We start from the raw sequence: 7,126 nt of genomic DNA on the forward strand, positions 1-7,126 counted from the left end.
TGCCTGTTTTAATGGTTTTGTGCATGGCTTCCATACTTAGTACTTTTTGTACTAACCCCATCTTTCTACATTTTCTATAAGTGTAAGCTTTGGAGATATTGGATTCCATCCTCGTGGCTAGGCTCATAGGGGATCAAGAAGAAGAAGATTAGTGAGTCCTCATTGTATTCGAGGGCTTGACCACATGTCCTTTATTGTCTTTCTATTGTGTTTTAGACCTTGGTTGTAAGGCTTATGTTCCTAAGATTGTATTTCAAGAGTTTTTATTCCAAGTATAATAGATGGTTTGAGACAGTGTCGTAGATTCTCTTTCATTTTATAAGAGACTTCGATTGTAAAGAAAAGTTTTTAAATTTCGCTCTATTTTCCTATGTTTTTATGTTCATGAATGCTATGAGGCTTGTATGCGACCCCTTTGGGGTCAATTACGCCGTGTTACTTCTAGGGGTAACCCTGGGTCGTGACACAACTTTTGATCTTTCTGTGCATTTTCACTTCTAAACTCTCAACCTTTGCTTAAATGCTAGTGTGTCTTCATTGTGAATCAGTTTAATTGCTTGGAGTGCATATTTTCTCAAGATTCTTGACCACAAAACACCCCCTCCTTCGTTTTTGTTATGTGTGCATGTTTGAGGTTGGCTTTTCGAAGCTATCATTGATGGTTTTGTTTGAAATTAATGCATATGAACTGGGCTTTGTGTTGTTGATGATGTTGTGCTATTTAATTTGTATAGATTGTTCTACTTAAGTCCATTGAATAGTACTCATGAACTAGGATAGTTAAGTTTGTGTCCGAACTTGCTAAAATTGAGTGTGAAGGTTAAAAATTGAAATTGAGTTATTAAATTGACTGGCTTTGATTGAATTTGAGTTGGGTGAAGTCTGATTAACCCAGTATTGTCCATTCGACTTGTATTTTCCCAATGATGGAATGGTGACATCTTTCTTAAGGGAAAATTGTCAATTTGGCAATGCTTTGTAAATTTTGGGGAAAGTCTAAGTACCCATGGGTAGATTAGCATGTGGGTAACTTGTAAAATTGCTTGGGTACTGGGTAGTGTTGCATTTTTGTGTTGAATTTTTGAAAAATAGACATTGGGTTGAAATTACTTGTTCGACGAACTTGTCTTAGTTCGCCAAGGTGATTAGGTGAATCATCGGTAAGCCCCAATCGCCTTCTAAAATTGAATTTTTAACTGAAGTCATGTCACATTCGGCGGGCTTGTCTTAGCTCACCAAAATTGACTCGGTGGATTGCGGAGTTGGAGTTGACATCGCCCTTATGCCTGGTCCCAATCTGTTTTGCACTTTCACATTCGACGGAATTTTCTTTGCCCCTGAAACCAACTCGACGGACACCAAGTTAGAGTTGACACCGCCTTTCATGCTTGAGTAAAATTTTATTTTGTTTTATCAACTTCAGAGATCTCGCCTAACCTGTTAGGTGAATCACCTTTTTCATTCGGCGAGCCTTAGAACATAGTTTTAACTATGATATTTGTGAACTCTTTTCAACTAACCTTTACTCGATCAGTGTTTTGAAATGTTGTGCCTTGCAGGAAATAGGCAAATCTAAAGGCAAGAGAGTGGTATCATCCGATTCCAAGCATGACTCTCCTCCTCCACCTACTCCTAAAATGAATAAGGGAATTTCAATTAATAAACCCATCTGAGTAGAAGCAATCCACTCCACGTGTCTTTACGTGTGTGAGTGAAACACCTAAGAAGGTAGTATCCAAGAAAAGGATGGACATCCTATTCGAGCTGCCAAAAAATTCGGCCTCACATGACTCCAAAGTACTCCCGATCATAGCTCCCAAAACCCTTAATAGGCTTAAAGCAGCGGGGGAGCGAACAATTCTCGAGGAGAGGCATTTGCCAACGGATGTAGTCAGCGACTACCCAACCATATTGGACACTATCAAGTTTTATAGATTTGACCGGTTCACAAGAGCTCAACCCCCTTATGTCTCGGCATGGGTCCATAAGTCTTACACAACCTAATGGAAGATAGTGTTATGTCATGGAGGTGCCATTAATGATATTTTGGACACAAAGGGCAATAGGGCTAAAATGTACAAGCTTCGTATAAACCAGAGCTTATATGCACTTAAGGGGTGGCTGTCACCCTTAATCTTTGTATTACTCCCACATGGATGGCTGGTGGGGCAAGGATTGAAAAGAAAGACATCAACATCACCACCCGATTTTCGTTTGGGGTTATAAGTATAAACCTCATGTCGTCCTAGAATGAGACTATCCTTTGAACATGAAGGCCGTAATAGTTGGCAACATTATTGACCAGGCAGAAATTCATGCTAGTGTTATTATTGAGGAAGAGATGCTTATGAGAGAATGTCAGTAGTAGACATTGCTTAAATTCCTAGTCTTGATCACATAGTTGTGTGAGGCAATTGATGAGTCCGAGATTTGGACTCATTTAGGACTTTGTTTATATAGTTTTAGTGTCCTCAAATGCTTTATTTGTGCTATAAACTGATGTTAAAGCCTTGATTTTCATGTAGATGGATTGAGGAGCAAAGCAAGGACACTAATAGGCAAAAAGGAACAAAACTACTGAAGAATAGAAGAAAGGCTAGCCTGATGATCGCCAAGCGCACTTGGCGAATCGTCGAGTGGATATTTTGACTGCCTAAAGTTCCAATATGCCAGCCCTGAGGGAAGAAACCAAGTCGGAGACAGGAAAGAGGCATTCGGTAAACCGCCAAGCAGTTTTGCGATGCCAAGAGTGATCACCCAAACTCATAGGACTTGAGAATGATGAGAGCCAAAGCAAAAAGGCGATAGAAAGAGCAAAGGGCGGTTCGCCGAACCACTCGGCGAACCCGACTTATCTCGCCTAATGGCCCTTCGTGGCTAATTTTTGGCAACTATAAATTGAAGTTTGAACTGTTAATTTAGGAGTTCTCTTTTCCATATGTTAGTTGACAACCATTTTAGAATAGTTTCTCAGTAGACTTGAAGGTTTTTGGAGATTCAATTCGGAGATTTTGCAAGTGGGTTACTGATTTTCTTCAATTTGAGCATTGTAAAGGCTTAATTACTTTTACCCAGCTGATGGATAATCGATTTGGTATCCGTTTTTATTTTTTTATGATGTTTGGCTAAAACCCCAATTCTTGGGGTGTGATCATATGATTATGGGTTGAATTAGTTTACGAGTATTGTTAATTACTAGTTTAAATGCTATATTGAAGTGGGTTTAATCATTAGTTATGGTTTAATTTATGAACTGTAGTTGCAAATGTAGTTATAAGTTTGTGTTCTTAGCTTGCTCGAGAGAGAGAGATTTTAGAACTAAGACTATTGATTAATGGTTTGTAGGTATTGGGTTGAGATGGGTTCAGCTCGAGAGAGTGAATCCTAAACCCAATCCTACCCATCTAGCTCGATGGAGTGGATGAAGTAAGGTGTGGGCTGTTCTTCATTTCTATGCCTTTTGATGTTCAAAAGAAATGATTCGGGATAGTTGTTCGAGAGAAAGTTATCTCCCTTATAGTCTAGCCTACCCACTGATTTGTAGTTGTTTACTAGTAGTTTCAATTACCCATATATCAAAATTTGCCTATAATAGATCACATCTCGAGAATTATTCTCCTTATTGATTATATTTCAAATTGTTTGTGACTTTGTTGTAGTTGATAATTGTAAACAAAAACCCTCATCTGACATTCGTGTCACCCCTTTTGATTTATATCATGTTTTTTTTGATAATGTCTATTCCTATAATTAGCTTAATCACATTTGTACTTTTTGACGTACCGCTCCCTATGGGATTCGACCCCAACCCATTTGTTGGGTTATATATTGCTTAACAATCGTTTGCATTTAGAATTGGATGAAGTGTATTTGATAAATGTTAAACATAAATCAAAATGGCGCCGCTGCTGGGGAGGGGTGTTGTTTGAAATTCTTTCTATGAAGTTGAATTGTGATCTATTTAGTTATAGTTGAATCTACTTATTTTTGTTTTTTGGTTTTGTGTTGCTTGTGTTAAACAGAGGAGGAGATGAGCGTTAACAGAAGTAATAGTAGCCAAGTGGGCCACCAAGATGATGTTGTAATCCTCAATGATGTAAATGACCCAAATGTCAATGACCCAATTCCATTGGGTGGTGTGGGGGCAATACGTCTACCTCCAAATGAAGGAAACACTGTTTTTCACATGACTAGCACAATGCTTCAGCTCCTACAATTGAAAGGTTTATTTTGGGGGCTGGCTCATGAGGATCCCCATGAGCATATCCGGAACTTCGTGGACGTTTGTGGTCCGTTCTCATTTAAGAGCATATCACAAGAATCAGTCTGTCTCAGATTGTTCCCATTCTCTTTGATGGGTGAAGCTACCAAATGGTTAGCTGAGTTGCCAAGAGATTCCATCACTTCTTGGACGAGCTTATTACCGCATTTCAAGTGTGATTCTTTTCCCCATCGAATATGATGACTCTTAAGGATAACCCCCAATGTTTTAAACGCTTGGAAGGTGTTGGAAGGTGAGCCAATCCATGAGACGTGGCTGAGGTTTAAGAAGTTAGTGTTGCAATGCCCAACTCATGAACTTCCAAATAATGTGCTACTACAATACTTTTATAAGAGCCTTGACTCGGTGAACAAAGGAGTTGCTGATCAACTTGTTCCCGGTGGTATAATACAACAACCCTATGAAATAACGTCTCAACTCCTTAATTGCATGACCAAGATCAATAGGGCATGGTACACTCGCAAGGACCAAGTCTATCCTTTTAATTTTAGAATAACAAAAGAACATATCGAAAAGGATCAAGAGAGAGACCAAAACATGGCCAAAATGATGACCCAGTCGGATATCTTTGCCAAAAATGTCATGGGTGTTGGCACAAATAGTGTTAATATTGTGGGTGTTGGTGGAGTAAACCCCTATGAAGCACAATTTGAAGTGTTTCACAATGAGGAAGTGAACTTCCTAGCCAACCAAGGAAGAGGTTATCGTGCAAACTACCCAGGGTTGGGTGGAAATCAAGGTTGGAATAGAGATGAGGGCTGGAGAGACCGTGACAGATATTGGCGTAATCGTAACGCCACTTGGAAAGAAAGGAAAGGTGACAAAGATAGGTATGTCCCTACCCATGAGCGTAAAAAACCCAAGGAATCTGAAGGTGGCCATACAGAAGATATGCTCTCACGCATTCTCAACAAAGTCGAAGGGTCGGACAAAGTTTTGAAAGTGATGAAAAAGGATGTCTCAACTCTCAATCAGACGGTCACCTCTCATTCAGTCTCTATTAAGCAGTTGGAGACCCAAATGGGTCAAATTTCTTCTCATTTGAATCCAAGACAATAGGGGGGTTGCCTAGTGACACAATGACGAACCCCAAAAATGAAGCTTGATTTGGTATCCTCATCATGCCATGACGTTAACTAAGGCGCTTCTTGGGAGGCAACCCAAGTTTTCATTACTTTAGTTTTGATTTTGATTAACAGGCGTTGATTGTGCAGGTTAAAAAGTGAAGAGTGTTGGAAAATGGACAGTTTGGTGAGTCAAAGGTTCAATCGGCGACATGCCGAACAGGTCAGCGAGCCCGTCTTTGACCGCCGTTGGACCCACCAAGCTTGAAGTGGAAATTTATAAAACTCGGCGGGCTAAAAATCTAATCGGCGACTCACCGAACAGGTCGGCGTGCCCGATTTTGTCCGTCGTTTGAAACCCCAAATTCCCTGGAGGTCTAGTAAAACTCGGCGAGGAAAGTACCACTCAGTGCATCGCCGAGTGGGTCGGCGAGCACGACTTACTCCGTCGATGGTGCCGCGAACTGAAAGGTTTTAAAGGCCAAACGGTTTAAAATTTCAAAATCCTTCATATTCTCTCATTTTCAACTCTCATACTCTCTCATCCATTAGTTAATCTTCAATACCTTAGTGCTTTTACCCATTTTTCTTGTGTGAAATCGTGTTTGGAATTGGAAAACTTTGTTGCCTAGGTTTTCAACTTCTAAATTCGGCATACATGTTGGTTTTCTGAATCCCGCACTTTCATTTTGTGGTTGAACTCGAATGGAATAGGTAAATGTGTGTTGATATGTGTTGGGTAATTGCTTTAATCGTATTTTATGTGTCGAATTACCCATAATTTGTGTGAACTTGTGCCTAAATGTTTAAATCGATCGATTCCCATGTTTTGTCCGTTAAAATTGGTTCTAAATTGTTGTGTTGCGGTAATTTTGTAATGGGTCTAGTTGGGTGAAGTTTAAGTAACCCCGAGTTGTGCTAAATGACGTAATTTGCCCAATAATGGAGCGTTTGACATCATTCTTAAGGGCAAAAGTCGTCAAATGGCTAATTTTGGCCATATTAGGGGAAGTCTGAGTACCCCGAGGGCATGGGTAGTATGGGTCTGGTGCTAATTGATTAGTGCATGTGTTTGATTTTGAATTCAGGGGTTGTGGGTTTCATTTTGACGTTTGGGGTTGAAAATTAGGACGTTAGGCCGCTTAGCAAGCTTTGTCGAGCTCGCCGAAGTCCCCTTCAGATCGCCTTTAACTTTGAGGTTTGGTTGATTTCATTCTGTAAATTTCGGCAAGATGCATGTGCTCGTCGAGTTTACTCGGCGACTTGCTGAAAGGTCTTCTTGATCGTCCTTTTTGTGTCCCTAACCCCTAAAATGCACTGTAACTTTCGGCGGGCTACCCCAAGCTCGCCGATTGGTGTCAGCGATTCGCTGAATGGCCCTGAACATCGTTGACTTGCCTTGATTCTGGAAATTTTTCGCGCTTGTATTTTCGGCGAGCCCCATCTAGCTCGCCTAAGTAACTCACCGACTGGTTCGGCGAGTCTTTCTGCAACCTTAATTTTTGCATTTTTCTTGAATTGTTTCTGATACGTTTCTATGTATTTTACAGATATGGCTAGAACAAATCTAGATGATAGTGGCAAGCCGCCCCGAAAGCGGGCACGAGGGATTGTTATCAATGAGGAAGCAGTTGCTTCCTATACAAAGAGCAAGAAGTTATCTCCAAAGGGAGGCAAAGGCAAAGGCAAGACGCCCGTAGTTGAGACACCGGAGCACAACTTCGGCAGTGAGGGGGAGTCCTTTGATTCTTAGGCTTCATTCTCTGAGCCTGAGGATAAT

The sequence above is a fragment of the Solanum tuberosum genome, unplaced genomic scaffold, assembly GCF_000226075.1.
Source record: "Solanum tuberosum cultivar DM 1-3 516 R44 unplaced genomic scaffold, SolTub_3.0 scf00003, whole genome shotgun sequence".
Lineage (NCBI taxonomy): Eukaryota > Viridiplantae > Streptophyta > Magnoliopsida > Solanales > Solanaceae > Solanum > Solanum tuberosum.